This window comes from Macaca thibetana, chromosome 2 (genome assembly GCF_024542745.1).
Source record: "Macaca thibetana thibetana isolate TM-01 chromosome 2, ASM2454274v1, whole genome shotgun sequence".
Classification (NCBI taxonomy): Eukaryota; Metazoa; Chordata; class Mammalia; order Primates; family Cercopithecidae; genus Macaca; species Macaca thibetana.
Window position 1 is genome coordinate 38,512,788 of NC_065579.1, and position 17,360 is coordinate 38,530,147.

The 17,360-nt window shown below is 39.4% G+C and overlaps 2 protein-coding genes across 3 annotated transcripts in view; both read left to right on the forward strand.

The window, feature by feature from the left end:
• The window catches only part of PCCB (propionyl-CoA carboxylase subunit beta), a 1,054,487-nt gene that overhangs the window by 654,892 nt on the left and 382,235 nt on the right, over positions 1 to 17,360 (forward strand). The gene's annotated exons all lie outside the window — the stretch shown is intronic.
• PPP2R3A (protein phosphatase 2 regulatory subunit B''alpha) overlaps positions 14,836 to 17,360 on the forward strand; it is a 192,562-nt gene continuing 190,037 nt past the window's right edge. The window contains exon 1 of one of the 2 annotated variants that reach the window (XM_050779591.1): positions 14,836 to 14,958. The gene's annotated coding sequence lies outside the window, so the exon portion shown is untranslated. Of the gene's footprint in view, positions 14,959 to 15,286; positions 15,518 to 17,360 lie in introns of those variants that run through there. The other variant, XM_050779592.1, reaches the window with a different exon arrangement.

Below are 17,360 nucleotides of genomic sequence, written 5' to 3' on the forward strand. Positions count from 1 at the left end.
AATCCCAGCACTTTGGGAGGCCGAGGTGGATGGATCATGAGGTCAGGAGTTTGAGACCAGCCTGGCCAACATAGTGAAACCCTGTCTCTACTAAAAATACAAAAATTAGCTGGGCATGATGGCACCCACCTGTGTCCCAGTTACTTGGGAGGCTGAGGCAGGAGAATCACTTGAACCCAGTGGGGAGAGGTTGTGGTGAGCCGAGATCGCACCACTGCACTCCAGCCTGGGCAACAACAGAGCGAGACTCTGTCCCCTGCTCCAGAAAAAAAAAAAAGAAAAAGAAAATTAGAAGAAATGCTACTTTGGAAAGACTTGCTAATGGAAACGTGCTAAAACATTTTTTAAACTAAAAGTGGATCAGACAACTATGAAAGATTGCAAGGAAATATAAAAACCTAAAATCAATTTACATTTACATTGTTTTGCAGAGGCTTATAACATAATCCAAATTGGAAATTACGGAGGATACACTATGGGAGTAGTTTATGCAACGAAGGTGTCTGGAAATCTGATTAACAGACTCACACTCAAAGAAAGGGTATGGCAAACGAATGTGTACTTAAATGTTCTTAACTAAACATTTATATATTCTAAACATTTAACTTAAAATGTTAAACTATGTATGAAGTATTACTTATGATTCTTCAATTTAGCTGAAGTTTTTCCAAAGCCAAACTTATGCAGGCTCCGAATAAGAGTGAAGAAGTTACTCAAACCCAAGATTTAACATTTTTTTATGTTGAGTTCAAGAATAAGCTATTTTTTTACCATCTTGGCAATTTGGGTATATTTTGTTTGACAGATGGGATATTTGACACGTTGAATTTAGACTTGTGATTTTAATCTGAAATGTTTAAAAGAACTTAATTGATGGTAGATTGAGGATTTAAATTGGAGATGTATAGAAGTTGAATTGATTATGTTTGTAAATTGAGTTTGAATTTTTCAGAGAATCTGAGGAATTAAATCTACAACTTTTGAGTTATGAGGTTTGTAAATAGAATGTAAGTGCTTAGGAATATTGGTTTATTAGATTTGTAAGCTTGCTTGTTGTTTGCTTGAAGTGCTTTAGAGAATCAGATACATTACATTTATAATTGTAGTTTGAAATATCTAAGAATTTTATCACCTTAATAAATAAATGTTTAGGGAATTTAATCTATCTTATTTATAAGTGAATATTAAGTTAGAATACTATATTTATAAATAAAATTTACTGGCTTAAAGTTAAGTTTAAGCACCCGATAAAAACTAGATTTTAAAAACAGATATCTTTAATAAATTTAACATTAATTAAGCAAAAGTGGCTATAAGTGTTTGGGGTTTTTTTCTCTCTCTCTTTGTACAAAAGCCTGCCTCATACATTAAAAAATTCAAATGATGAAATGATGAAAGGTTCAACTTTTCCAATCCAGGTTCTCACAAAAGAAAATATCTCCTTAAACCTTCAAGCAAAGCACATGACCCAGCAATTCGACCACTAGATACATAGATATATACTCAAGAGAAATGAAAGCATAAATCCATACAAAGAATGGACATGCATGTTCATAGCAGTCTTATCTGTAATAGCCAAAAAATGAAAGTTACCTAAATGTCCACAAGCAAGTGAATGCATAAACAAACTGCTGTGTAGCTATGCCATAGAGCATTATATAGCAATAAGAAGGAATAAATTGCTGATAATGGATCAGGACAATATGGATGAACCTTGAAAACATTATGCTACCTACACAAAAGAAGTGAGACAAAAACACATATATTATACGACTTCTTTTATATGAAATGTCCAGAATATTTATTAATACAGAAAGTAGATTAGTGGTTGTCTACAGCTATGAGAGGGGATGGGTGGAAATGAAGAGTAGCTTAATGAGTATAGAGTTTCTTCTGGGGGTGATGAAAATGTTCCAAAATTGATGTTGATTAACCTTACACAACTCTGTGGCTATACCAACCACCATTGCATTTTACATTTTAAATGGGTGAATTACATGTTATGTGAATTATATCTTCATAAAGCTGAGAAAAGAAAGAAAGAGAGAGAGAGGAAGGAAGGAAGGAAGGAAGGAAGGAAGGAAGGAAGGAAGGAAGGAAGGGAAGGAAGGAAGGAAGGAAGGGAGAGAAGAGAGAAAGGATAGTAAATAAATCCCTCCTACAGGGAAATCTCTAGGAATATCTTGCACATATATGTAACGATTTTATTCTGTTGTGGATGTCCTGCTTCTTGACTCTGTACTTGTCTTAAAGTCTTGTGTGGTGCATCTGATTAAGCCCAGGTCATGTACCCTCCCCTAGCTGCAAAAGAGGTGATGAAAGTGAGTTTTGGTTTACACTTTGGGAGTCAGGACTCCTAACAATAGAGATTCCCCAAATGTAGGAAAGCTGTTCTACAGGTGGGGAGAAACAGAGACTGTAAGAATGTGAGAGATTGGCCGGGCACGATGGCTTACGCCTGTAATCCCAACACTTTGGGTGGCTGAGGCGGGTGGATCACTTGAGGTCAGGAGTTCGAGACCAGTCTGGTCAACATGGTGAAACCCTGTCTCTACTAAAAATACAAAAAATTAGCCAGGCGCAGTGGCATGTGCCTATAATCCTAGCTGCTGGGGAGGCTGAGGCAGGAGAATCACTTGAACCCAGGAGGCAGAGGTTGCAGTGAGCTGAGATCGCGCCACTGCACTCCAGCCTATGAGACAGAATGCAACCCTGTCTTAAAAAAAAAAAAAGAAGAAGAATGTTAGAGACTATTCACTGCACTCAGTTACATGTGGAAAATGAGTTTAAGGAGGGGAAGATGAGAGGTAGAGGGACCAGTTAGGTGGCTGGTGCAGGTCCATGAAAAGAGATAGTAATGACTTGAACTGAAACTGCAGTAATCAAGGCAGAGAGTAGGGAAGAGATTTGAGAAACGATTTGGAAGAAAAGTCAGCAGAATGTGGTAATTTGTTGCCTAAGAGAGATAAGGAAAAAGATAATTAAGAATTTCTGGCTTAAGTGACTGAATGGATAATGGGGCCTTCAACTAAGTTGAGAAAAGGACATGGAGAAGGAGCAAGTTTGGGAGTTAGAGTTGGGAGAAGAGTATATACTAAATTCTAGACATGTTATTGGTTTCTAATACAATTGCACTGTGATCAAAGAGCTTACTTTCATAACTTGAATTCTTTTAAATTTGAGACTTGTTTTACAGTACTAAATCTGATCTATCTTGGTAAATGTTTCCTGTGCACTTGAAAAGTATGTGAATAATGTTATTACATGGAGTGTCCTACAAATGCTAATTAGGTGAAGTTGCTTGAGAGTGTTATTCAAGTCTTCTGTATCTTTGCTGATGTTCTATCTACTTGCTTTATCAATTACTAGGAGCAGGGTATTGAAATATACAACTGGCCGGGCGCGGTGGCTCAAGCCTGTAATCCCAGCACTTTGGGAGGCCGAGACGGGCGGATCACGAGGTCAGGAGATCGAGACCATCCTGGCTAACACGGTGAAACCCCGTCTCTACTAAAAAATACAAAAAACTAGCCGGGCGAGGTGGTGGGCGCCTGTAGTCCCAGCTACTCGGGAGGCTGAGGCAGGAGAATGGCGGGAACCCGGGAGGCGGAGCTTGCAGTGAGCTGAGATCCGGCCACAGCACTCCAGCCTGGGCGACAGAGCGAGACTCCGTCTCAAAAAAAAAAAAAAAAAAAGAAAGAAAGAAATATACAGCTATAATAATAGATTTGTCTTCTTCCCCTAGCTCCTATCTTCTTTTTTTTTTTCAATTGAGACGGAGTTTTGCTCTTGTTGCCCAAGCTGGAGTGCAATGGTGTGATCTTGGCTCACTGCAACCTCCGCCTCCCAGGTTCAAGTGATTCTCCTGCCTCAGCCTCCCGAGTAGCTGGGATTGCAGGTGTGCACCACCACACCCTACTAATTTTTTGTATTTTTAGTAGAGATGGGGTTTCACCGTGTTGTACCCCTGAGTACCATTTGGTACATTGTACTGCAGGGTACTCTTTGGTACACTGATTTCCTTTCTTCTGGATGTACACTCAGTAGTGGAATTGCTGGATCACGTGGTAGTTCTATTTTTAGTTTTTTGAAAAACCTCCATACTGTTTCCATAAAGACTGTACTAATTTACATCCCCACCAACAGTGTATAAGGGTTCCTCTTTCTCCACAAACTTGCCAGGATCTATTATTACCTAGCTTTTTTGTAAAGGACATTTTAACTGAGGTGACATGATATCTCATTGTGGCTTTAATGAGCATTTCTCTGATAATTAGTGATATTCAGCATTTTTTCACATATCTGTGGACTATTTGTACATCTTCTTTTGAGAAACGTCCATTCAGATCTTTTACCCATTTTTAGATCAGATTATTTGGGTTTTTTGCTATTGAGTTTTTTGAGCTCCTTATATATTCTGGTTATTACTTCCTTGTCTGGTTATATATTCTGGTTATTACTCCCTTGTATATTCTAGTTATTACTCCCTTGTCTCCTTATATATTCTGGTTATTACTCCCTTGTTATTACTATGGATAGATTGCAAATATTTTCTTCCATTCTGTGGGTCATCTCTTCACTTCATTGATGGTTTTCTTTGCTGTGCAGAAGCTTTTTAGTTTGATGTAATCCCATTTGTCTGTATTTGCTTTAGTTGACTGTGCTTTTGAGGTCTTACACAAAAAATTTTTGCCCAAATGTCCTGGAGCATTTCCCCTATGTTTTCTTCTAGTAGTTTCATAGTTTCAGACCTTAGATTTAAGTCTTTAATCATTTTGATTTTTGTGTATGGTGAGAGATAGGGGTATAGTTTCATTCTTTGGGATATAGTTATCCAGTTTTCCCATCACCATTTATTGAAGAGATTGTCCTTTCTCCACTGTATGTTCTTGGTACATTTGTTGACTATGAGATGGCTACAAATGTGTGGATTTATGTCTAGATTCTCTATTCCATTCCAATGGTCTATGTTTCTGTTTTTACACCAATACCATGCTGATTTGGTTACTATAGCTTTGTAGTATACTTTAAAGTCCAATAGTATAATGCCTCTGGCTTTGTTCTATTTGCTCAAGATTGCTTTGGTTATTTGGTGTCTTTTGTGGTTCCACATAAATTTCAGGATTGTTTTTTCTATTTCTGTGAAGAATCTCATTGGTATTTTGATAGGGATTGCATTGAATCTGTAAATTGCTTTAAGTAGTATGGTCATTTTCAAGATACTAATTTTCCAATCCATGAGCATGGAATATGTTTCTCTTTTCTTTGGTGTGTCATCTCTAGTTTCTTTCATCAGTGTTTCATAGTTTTCCTTGTATAGATCTTTCATTTATTTGGTTAATCGGTTTAGAGGTATTTTGTATTCTTTGTAGCTATTGTTAGTAGGATTGCTTTCTTTTTTTCTGATATATATTTTCTATATATATATTTAATTTTTTAATTTTTAATTTTTATGGGTACATAGTGGGTATATATATATTTATGGGGTATATGATGTATATGATATGATGTAGGCATATAATGTGTACTAGTCACATCAGGGTAAATGGGGTATCCATCACTTCAAGCACTTATAGGATTGCTTTCTTGATTTCTTTTTCAGATTGTTTTCTGCTGGAAAATAAAAACACTACTAATTTTGTATATTGATTTTGTATCCTGCAACTTTACTGAATTTGCTTATCAGTTCTAAAAGTTTTTTGGTGGAGTATTTAGGGTTTGGTTTTTTTTTTTTTTTTTTTTTTTTGTATACAATAGCATGTCATCTGTGAACAAGGCTAATTTGACTTATTTCTTTCCAGTTTGAATGCTATTTATTTCTTTCTCTTGCCCAATTGCTCTCATTAAGATTTCCAGTATTATGTTGAATAAAAGTAGTGGAAGTGGGCATCCTTGTCCTGTTCCAGATCTTAGAGTAGAGGCTTTTAATTTTTCCTCATCAGTACTATGTTAGCTATGGGTTTGTCAGATTTGGCCTTTATTATTCTGAGGTATGGTTTTCCAATACCAGTTTCATAAGAATTTTTATCATAAAAGGATATTGGACTTTACTGAATGCTACTAAAATAATCATATAGATTTTGTTCTTGGTCTGTTAATGTGATGTATCATGTTTTTTGATTACATATGTTGACACATCCTTGCATCTCTAGGATGAATCCCACTTGATCATGGTGAATGATTTTTTTCAATGTGCTGTTGAATTTGGTTTGCTAGTATTTTGTTGAGGACTTTTGCATCTATGTTCATCAGTGACATTGACCTATAGTTTTCTTTTGTGGTTTGTCCTTGTCTGGTTTTAATATCAGGTGAATGCTGGCCTCATAAAATTAGTTTGGAAGTATCCCCTTATCTTCCATTTTTTAAAGATTTTGAGTATGATTGGTACTAGTTCTTTAAATGTTTGATAGGATCCAGCAATGAAATCATCAGATCCTTGGATTTTCTTTGATGGGAGACTTTTTATTACAATTTTTATCTCATTACTCATTATTGGTTTTTTTCTTTAGGTTTTTTATTTCTTTTTTTCTTCAACTTTTATTTTAAATTCAGGGGTACATGTATAGGATGTGCAGGGTTGCTACATAGGTAAATATGTACCATGGTGGTTTGCTCCACAGATCATCCCATCACGCAGGTATTAAGTCTAGCATTTATTAGCTATTCTTCCTGATGTTCTCTATCCCCTCACCCCCAACCCCTGCCACTGACAGGTCCCAGTATGTCTTGTTCCTCTTCCTTGTGTCCATGTTTTCTCATCATTCAGCTCCCACTTATAAGTGGGAACATGCAGTGTTTGGTTTTCTGTGGTTTTCTATTTCTTAATGGTTCAATCTTGGTAGGTTGTATGTGTCTAGGAATTTATCCATTTCTTCTAGGTTTTCCAATTTGTTGCTGTATTGTTTTTCAAAATAGTCTATGATGATTCTTTGTATTTCTGTGTTGTTGTGTCTCCTTTTTCATTTCTGTTTTTATTTACTTCAGTATTTGCTCTCTTTTTTTCTTAGTCTAACTAAAGGTTTATCAATTTTGTTTATCATTCTAAAAAACAATTTTTCGTTTCATTGATCTGTAATTTTTAGTCTCAATTTCATTATTTTCTGCTTTCATCTTTATTATGTCTTTCCTTATACTAATTTGGGATTTGGTTTGTTCTTGCTTTTCTAGTTCCTTGAGGTACATCATTAGATTGTTTATTTCAAATATTTTTACTTTTTTGATGTAGGTATTTATTGTTATAAACTTCCCTCTTGCTACTACTTTTGCTATATCCCATAGATTTTGGAATGTTGTGTTTCCATTTTTATTTGTTTCAAGAAATTTTAATTGTTTTTTCTTATTTCTTCATTGACCCATTGGTCATTCAAGAGCATGTTGTTTAATTTCCATGTGTTTGTGTAGTTTCTGTGGTTTCACTTGATATTGATTTCTAGTTTTATTCCATTGTGGTGAGAAAAAATACCTGATATGGTTTTTAGTTTTTTGAATTTGTTCAGACTTGTTTTGTGGCCTAAGATATGATCCATTCTGGAGAATGTTCCATGTGCTGATGAAAAAAGTATGTATTCTTCATCATTTGGATAAAATGTTTTGTAAAAGTCAGGCATATTAGATCTAGTGTGTAGTTTAACTCTGATGTTTCTTTGTTGATTTTCTCTCTGGATAATTTGTCCATTACTAAGAATGGGGTGTTAAAAATCCCGTACTATTATTGTATGGCAGTCTATCTCTCCCTTTTAGATCTATTAATGTTTGCTTTGTATACTTGGAAGCTCTAGTTTTGGATGCATAAATATTTATAATTGTTATATCCTTTGCTGAATTGATCCCATTATCATTACATGACTTTCTTTGTCTCTCTTTACAGTCTTTAATTTGTAGTCTATTTTATCTAACATAAATATAACTGCTGCTACTCTTTTCCAATTTCCAGTTGCACAGAATGACTTTTACCACCCCTTCACTTTCAGTTTGTATGTATCTTTACAGGCGAAATAGGTTTCTTGTAGGCAGCATATAGTTGGATCTTGTTTGTTTATCCATTCAGCCACTGTATGCCTTTTAATTGGAGAACTGAGTTCATTTACATTTAGTGTTATTATTCATAAGAAAGGACTTAACTACTTCAATTTTGTTGCTTATTTTCTGGTTTTGTAATTCCCCTTTTCCTTTCTTTGTTCTTACTGTCCTCCTTTGTGGTTAAGTGATTTTCTCTGGTAATATGTTTTAATTCATTGTGTCTTTTTTTTCTTGATAGCATTGCCCTTTATTTAGCAATAGGAATACCCTTTATTTAGCAATAGGAATGCCCTTTATACAGAACTAGTGATTTCACACGCTTTATTTTCAAAATCAAAATGTTCATCCACATACTTCAGAGGACCATGGGTTCACAATTCATTCTAATGATGGTGTTTTTTGAACTACAGCCCACAATAACCACATATCCCAGTTTTTGTTTCTTTGTCTATGTTTACATACACTTTTGGGTAGCCAAGAGCTCCTCAACCAGTTACACAATACTACCCAACACTCTACTTCACTCACAGGTTGCTCTGTTATCAAATCAGTGGCAAAGTTTACATTCACCTCTTCCTGACAACCCACAAACCGAATTTTCCTGGAGTCTTTATTATCATCAACCTGGCTAGCATGCATGACCTTGTCTCCAGTTGGCAAGGCCCATACCCCAAAACACCTGGCACCTGAGGGCAGGCTCAACACCAGTATGCTGCTCCAGACCAGCAGCTGGTAAATCATTGCTGCTGCCATCTTCAATTGCTATTTTTAGTGAATCTATTACAGGTTTTTGCATATGGTGGTTATCATGAGGCTCAAAAAAATCTTACAGCTATAACAAGTTATTTTAAAGAGATGACAACTTACATAAAAAATAAAAGAATAGACATGAAGGAAAAATAAAAAATAACTCTACACGTTAACTCCATCCCTCCCACATTTTGACTTTTAGTTGCCTCAATTTACATATTTTTACAATACTTATCTCTTAACAGCTTGCTGTTACTATTATTATTTTTGATAGATTTGTCTTTGGGGCTTCATACTAGAGTTATGAGTGAATTGATACCACAATTATAGTATTTAATTATTCTAGGTTTGTCTATGTACTTAATTTTACCCAGGGGTTTCACAGCTTCAAATGTTTTCTTTTTGCATATTAGTATTTTTTGTTTCAGATTGAAGAACTCCCTTTAGCATTTCTTGTAAGATGGCTCTAGTGGTGGTGAATTGTCTCAGTTTTTGTTTTTCTGGGAAAGACTATCTCTTCTTCACAGTTAAAGGATAACTTTGTTGGATACGGTATTCTTGGATAAAAGGGTTTTTTTTCTTTTAGCACTTTGAAAATATCTTTCCATTCCATCTTGGCCTGTATGGTTTTCATTGAGAAGTCTGTTGCCAGACAAACTGGAGTTCCTTTATATGTTATTTGCCTCTTTTCTCTTGCTGCTTTTAGGATCCTCTCTTTGTCCTTCGCCTTTGAAAGTTTGATTACTATGTGCTTTGGGGTAGTGTTCTTTGTATTAGACTTATTTGGTGTTCTCTGTCCTTCCTGTACCTCAATATTTATTCTTTCTCATATTTTGGAAAGTTTTCTATTATTATTTCTTTGGATAAGCTTTCTACGCTTGCTCTTGCTCAACTCTCTTTTGAACACCAGTAATTTTTAGATTTCATCTTTTGAGGTAAACTTCTGTATCTTGTAGATGGTCTACATTTCTTTTCATTCTTTTTTCTCTTCTGATTGTATACATATACAAGACATAGCCTGTCTTCAAGCTCACTGATTCTTCCCCTGCTTGATCTGTTCTGCTCTTGACGGCCTCTAATGAAATTTTTAGTATAGCAAGTGTATTTCTCACTTCCAAAACATCTATTGCATTGTTTTAATTACTTCAATATTTTTGTTAAATTTCTCTGATAAATTTCTGAAATGGTTTTCTGTGTTATCTTGGAGATCACTGAGTTTCCTTAAAAGCACTATTTTGGAGGGGTTTTTTCTATTTTTGCTTTTTTTTTTATTTTTGAGACAGGGTCTCACTCTGTCACCCAGGCTGGAGTGCAGTGGTGCCAGCATAGTTCACTGCAGCCTCCAACTCCTGGACTCAAATGATCCTCCCACCTCAGCCTCCTGAGTAGCTGGAACTAGAGATGTGCACCACTGTTACCAGCCATTGCTTTTTTAAATTTTTTATTTGTAGAGATGGAATCTTGCTATGTTGCCCAGGCTGGTCTCAAACTCCTGGCCTCAAGCGAACCTCCTGCTTCAGCCTCACAATATGCTGAGATTATAGGCATGAGCCACCATGCCCAGCCAAAATTGCTGTTTTGAACTCTTAGTCATAGAGGTCATATATTGCCATCTCATTAAAGTCAGTTACTGGTTCCTTGCTTTGTCCATTTGGGGAATTTGTGGTTCCCCGTTTCTATTGTTTCTTGTGATGTATATCCATGTCTTTGCACTAAAGGATAATTTATTCCAGTCTTCTCTGTCTGACTTGTTTTGGGTTTTATTGAATATATTTGCTTAAAGATTCTTCACTGCTACGTTGCTGCCTCGTTTTCAGCTCTAGGTGGTGGCTTAAGCCCAGGTCCACCTCAGCTCTAGTAGATGGAAGGTATCCTGGGATATCCCAGCAATGTGGGAAGGCTGGCTAGGGGTTTGTGCCCAAAGTATCTGCAGAATGTACCTCCCATATCATGTTGCTGCTGAACAGACACTCTAATTTGATGTCTCCTTTGGCTGAGTTACAGAGCAGAGTTTCCACTTCTGGGGATGGTAGTCCTGCCTCCCGACTTTGCCTTCTCCCTTAAGGGACTTGCAATGTTTCTGTGGGCTAAGACAGGGACAAGTCTCCTGCCAAGGAACCCAAGATGGTGGGGAGCTGGTTGTCCACCTTGATCTCACTTTTTCCAGTGTATAAACTGTGCTTTGGGAGGAAACTTTGTGAATGCTTGGTGCTGGACAGAATGCGGGGAGGGGCACCCTGAACATGGAAGTCCTATTCTCTTACCACCTGCTTGGAGCTTTTGCACTTCTTTGTGACCCTGCAAACTGTCTCATCCTCATATTTCAGTTCTGGGATATTATTGATAGTAATTTTGGTGTTGTGTATTTGGGTTTGGCCTTCTTTTTCTGGGGAAAAGGGGGAGCCAGCTTGCTTCTATGCTGCCATTTTGGAACCAGAAGTCTCACATTTAATATGACTATTGATATGCTTGGATTTAAGTCTATCGTCTGTTGTACTGGAAATTGTAAGTCTGTTGCACTTCTTAGATCTGTGAGTATATAGTTTTCATAAATTTTGGAAACTTTTGGCTAGTATTTCTTCAAATATATTTTGTCTTCACTCCTCTCCTTTGGAGATTCTACATATTAGGCCACCTGTGGTTGTTCTTTAGCTCACTGATGCTCTTTTCATTAACATTTTTTTTCTGTGTGTTTCATTTTGGATAATTTCTATTGATGTGACTAATCTTTTCTTTGGTAATGTCTATTTTGCCATTAATCCAATCTAATGTATTTTTATTCCAGACATTATAGTCTTCAACTATAGAAATACAATTTGTGTCTTTTTTACATCCTCCCTTTTTAATATGTACTTAACTTTTTTGACACTTGGAATATAGTTGCAGTAATTTTTTGTTTGTTTGTTTGTTTTTGTTTTTGTTATTGTTTTTGTTTTTGTTTTGAGATGGAGCCACTCTGTTGCCCAGGCTGGAGTGCAGTGGCGTGATCTCAGCTCACCACAACCTCTGCCTACAGAGTTCAAGTGATTCTCCTGCCTCAGCCTCCTGAGTAGCTGGGATTACAGGCACCTGCCACCACAGCCGGCTAATTTTTTTGTATTTTTTAGTCGAGACAGGGTGTCACCATGTTGGTCAAGCTGGTCTCAAACTCCTGACCTCAGGTAATCCACCCACCTCAGCCTCCCAAAGTGCTGGGCTTACAGGTGTGAGCCACCAAGCCCAGCCATAGTAATTGTTTTAATGTATTTGTCTGCTAATTCTAACATCTGTGACAGTTTTGGTCTATTTTTGATTTGTTGATTTTTCTCTTCATTATGGGTTATAGTTTTCTAAATTGATCAAGCCTCTAGTAACTATCCTTTATGAGAAATACAAGGGTAGAGGCACATGTTAAACAACATCACAGCAATCAACAAAATGCAGAATGTGAGAAACTCCTTATAAAAAACAATCTATTTCTTCAACATAAAAGTACAAGGAAAGAAAAAGGTGTAAGACATTTTAACCAAATGCAAAGTGAGGACGTTGTTTGGATCATGACTGAAAGAAATAAACTACATAAAACATTTATGAGAAAATTGGGAAATTTTGAACACTGTCTAGATGTTAATAAATTATTACTTTAAAAGACAATTTGATGATTTTGTGGTTGTTTTTAAAAACAGACCTTATCATTTAGAGATGCATAATGAAATATTTATGGATGAAAAAATAATGCTCCATGCGATTTGCCTCAAAATAACACAAGGAGGGAAAGAGAAGATGAGGGTACAGATGGAACAAATTGGTCATGGGATAATTGTTGAAGTCAAGTAATGGGTGCATAGTAGTTCATTACATTATTCTGTTTCTGTTTTCAATATTTGATGTTTTTATACTAAAAAAATTTCAGATGTTTTCTTGTCTGATAAGACTTGCCCCACTCTCATCCTACACCTCGTAGAATTAATTGTGCTCATGACTGTTCCCCTACCATATAACTTAAACATTTATTTTCAAATCTTTCTCTCTTACTTGGCCATAAGCTCCTTGAGAACAAAGATTGACGGGAGTTTCACTCTCATCACCCAGGCTAGAGTACAATGGAGTGATCTTGGCTCACTGCAACCTCCACCTCCCAGGTTCAAATGATTCTCCTGCCTCAGCCTTCCGAGTAGCTGGGATTACAGAAGCATGCCACCACGCCTGGCTACTTTTTGTATTTTTAGTAGAGATGGGTTTTCACCATGTTTGACAGGCTGGTCTCAAACTCCTGACTTCAGGTGATCTGCCCACCTTGGCCCGCCAAAGTGCTGGGATTACAGGCGTGAGCCACCATGCCCAGCCCCTGTATCTTCTTTATTTTATATCATTTGTATTCCTACCACCTAGTACAGTCTGGGTACTCAATACATCGTGGTGAATTGGCAACTCTCTACCCCAATTCACCATGGTCCTCATGACAGAGAGACTGACTCTATTGTATTGAATCAAATTTCCAGTCAGGTATTGTGTCCTTTATAAATTCAAGTTATAATGTGTATAAACGTATGGCAAAACGGCCAAAGGAGCCCTAATGTAAAAACACTGCCAATAAAATTGTCCAGACAAACCAAGAATCCAGGTTGGCAGGGTCAGCAGTTTTAACATTGTTTTATGGTACGTTGTGTACTTCCCCTTCTTACAGATATGCATTGCACTGTGACCTTTGCAGAGTCCTGTCCTGCCCTGCCCTGCCTTTTTCACAGAATTGCTCAGTCTCAAATAAGATACCATATGCATGTGCAAGTGCTTTTGAAATGGAAAAACAGTAGAAAGTTGAAAGTAAAATGATCTTTTTCTCTCTAGGGCATCAAGGCATCTCATAGAGCACATTTTAGCTACTGGGAGGATTGACCTTGGGTGAAATTTCAGTATGTAAAGCTTGTTTAGCGTTATCTTATATAATTTTTTTCTTTCCTTGTGCTATATACATACACACACACATATATATGTGCATATATGTACAATGCACATATATACACACATTCATATGGCACCTAGTATATGCCTGGTGCTATGCTAGGTGCTAGGGAGACAGTGAGAACAACCCAGGTGCCCAGGACCTGTCCTCACAGCCCACCTAATTCTTTTAAGTCTTTACATACCTCCCATCCCCCACCCCCATGCTCCTTACTCATGGTATTCAATTTCCCAATTGATTGACTTATTTATTGTTATTTACATGCTTATATATTTACAAATTTATCTTTTTATCAAGATTTTTACGAAGCTACTCAATTGGAGGTTCCTAATTCTGGAGAAATTTCCATTTTACAAATATATTCTTGAAGAGGGCATGATTATGGACCTGTCACCTTTGAGTACTGTGGCAGTTAGAAGGAGGGCAATTTTGGGAGGCCCTTCCAGGCTGTGTCCTTCCAGCTATTAATGAGGTTCTGTTTCAGAGCAGACTATATTACACGGTGTTATTAATAAACCTGGCGAGTGGTTATAAGGGTGTGTGTATTGGAATAATCCACTAAGCTGTACATTGGTTTTATATGGTTGTCTATATTTGTATTTTATTTAACAATAACAGTTAACAGTAAGTTAAAAATAAATATCACTTCTTTCAAAATTCACACAACTTCTTGGGCTGAGTGAAATGTGGCGCAGGTGCAGGACTCTGGGAAGACAGGAGTGCCAGGGAGTGTCTGGTCAGCAGCGCGCTGCCCTCAAGGGGCCTCCTTGAAGGCCCCTTAAAGAGGGCAACACAACTGATGACGATAACAATAACAACGATGACAATATTGACAATGATAATAACAGTAATAAATCCGAGCAAGAGACTCCAATCTGTCAAATAGCAGCGACCACCACGAATCGCGTCGGAGACTGCCCTGGCCGAGGCCACAGCGGCTCTCGCGGCGCCCCTGGAGGCCCCCTTCCTGCCCTGGCCAGAGGGGCGGGGCGGAGGTTGGGGGCGGGGCCGGACAGTGGGCGGGGCCAGGCGCGCGGGCGGGGCTCCGGGCAGGCCGCAGAGGGTGGGGCAGAGGAGGAGGAGGAGGGGGAGGTGGGGGCCTGCGGGTGTCTGGGCGGGGCGCGCTCGGGCCTCCTCTTTTCACGCGCCGCATTCGTAGCCCGAGAGTCCGCGCCGCGGGGAGGCTTGGAGGCAAGCGCTGCCCGCGAGCCGAGGCAGCCGCCGGAGGAGGAGCTGCGGGCAACGAGGTAGGCGCGGGGACACCGGCTGCGCGGCCTGGAGCCTTCAGCCCCCTCGTCCCGGCCAGAGGGGGTGGCGAGGCTGGGGGGCGGCGCGCGGCGGCCGTGGCGGGCGGGGCCGGGACCTGGGGGCGGGGACCGGCCTGGCCAGAGGGGCCACACGGAGCTGACTGGGCTGTGGAAGTCGGAATTCCAGGCGGTGCGGTGCCTCGGCGCAGCCGGCTGGTCCCGGGACACGGCAGCCCGGGAGGTGTGGAAACTGCCTGCCCCGGGGGCGCCCGCAGAGGAGGGTAGGCGGGGGCGGCCTGGGCCCTCCCACTTTTCAGGGCTCCTGGGCCAGTTCGCCCGCACAGCCCTCGGGAACTTGTTAACAGGAAAGCCTGGCAGAGAAACAAATGCCAGCGTTTTGGAAGAACTGAGAGTCACGTCGTTAGGCGCTGAGGCTTTCTTTTCCTTCCCCGCCCCCTGCCCAACCTCGGCCCGACTTGGCCAAAGAAGGATGTGTCACCAGCTCTGGGCCGCGGGCGGGATTCCCGGCCCGCCAGCAGCCGGGGTACCTGAAACAAAGGTAAACGGAGGCCGGGCGGTCCCTGGCCCTGCACCGCGGCCGCGCTGGAGCGCCTCAGTGGGTCTTTCCCGCCGCGACCCCGCCGCCGCCGCGGAGGGGCGTTCTCCTAGGGGACCTCTCGATGGAAACCAGCTGGCCAGGCTTGGAGTTGATGTTGCATCCGAACTCTGTTGTGCTCACATTATTCCCAGTCCTCCCACTCTGGTAAAGCTTAAGGAAATTTTATCCAGTCTTGGTGGTCAGCAAATGTAGGGGAAGACAAATTATTGTTTGTGAATTATAAGGTATTTTCTAATTAGGAAATGACCTGAAAACATTAAATTCTTAACACGTAAGCAAAAAAAGAGTAATTCCTTCCAACATCTGAGGAAGTGTTACTCCTCAAATCTTCATTTATGTACAAAACATCCCCCACACCTTTGGTGCCAGGCATTTTTCTTTGTTCTTCCTTAGTCTCAGGCCTTAGTTTCTTGTAAACAGAGAACCCAGCGCCTAGACCCTAAGAATTGCCATACTAGGTCAGAGCATGGGCGTCCAGTTCAGTAGGCAGCCGGCTTGTGTTGTAGTAAAACAGTTTTGTTTTGTTTTTTTCTTGGTGATTTTGTTAAAAATTATCTCAGTTTCTTTCAGTAGTATCCATGAAAGCCTTTTAAAAAATGTCTAAGCCACTGCTAATTTACACACACAATTTATTTACTTTTATTGCATCCAAATGGCCCTTGTATCACCTCTGGCAGAAGAACTTAATGGCGTGAGATACTTGTGGAAAAAAAACTTAGATCTTTTATACAATCTAGGAGCTTAGAAATCTAGGAGATTTCTAGGAGAACGGGGAAACATATCAAAAAGGTTTTTTAAAAACAAAGCTTTGGGAAAGTGTTACTGGGGCCAATCTGGCTGTTGAGTTCAAAAATATCTTTATCCACTGACAACCTGAACATTGAGCAGTTAAAGATTTATTTGTACTCATAAGTATTTGCATATCTTAAAATGTAGCTTAACGTTCTGGAGAGTGAAGGGCCTGAGTTTATCTTGGGCTGAATTAATTTGGCTTTAATGTTCAGCTGAAACCGGCTACTCTGAGAGAATGGAAGTTTTGTTTCAGCGAGAAAGGAGAAGAGGAGGTGAATAATTTTGGAGTATGGGGTGCTTGAGGGGGGCACCTGTTCAAATCATAACTTTGCTTTTAAACTCTTCAGAGACTCCTCATTGCGTCTGACAAACATAGTACCCACTGATCTGGCCCTTGTTACCTTTCAACACACAACTGAAGCTTTACCTCTGCCCTGAAGCTTTGCTTGATACCCCCCATCCCCCCAAAATCACCATTTTTAAAAATCACCACCCTCAGAAGTGCATTTGACAGCTGTTTTGAGTGTTATCGTCCTCTGAGTCACAGATTCTCATTTGTAGTTCTGTTGACATTTTAGGCCAGGTAATTTCTAGTTGTGGAGGGCTATCATGTGCAGCATAGGATGTTTAGCAGCATTTCTAACCTCTGCTGAGGAATGGATACCAGTAGCACTCTACACACACAGTTGTGAAAATCAAAAATGCTCCGGACATCGCAAATGTCCCCCAGGAGGACCAAAATCACCCTTAGTTGAGAACTCCTGTTGTGAGCAGACTGCTGCCTTAGCACTAGTGACGCAGCATTGTCCTCTTTTGCTTAGGTGTTTACTATACTAAGCTTGAGGGCGGGAACAGTTACTCATTTATTTAACAGATTTCTGAAGGCCTGTTTTGCCAACTGGACACTAGGTTAGGTATGGAAGTAAATTAGTAAAAGCAACTCTGCATGCCTGGATCTTATAGTCTAAAGAGGGTGACAGATGTATAAATA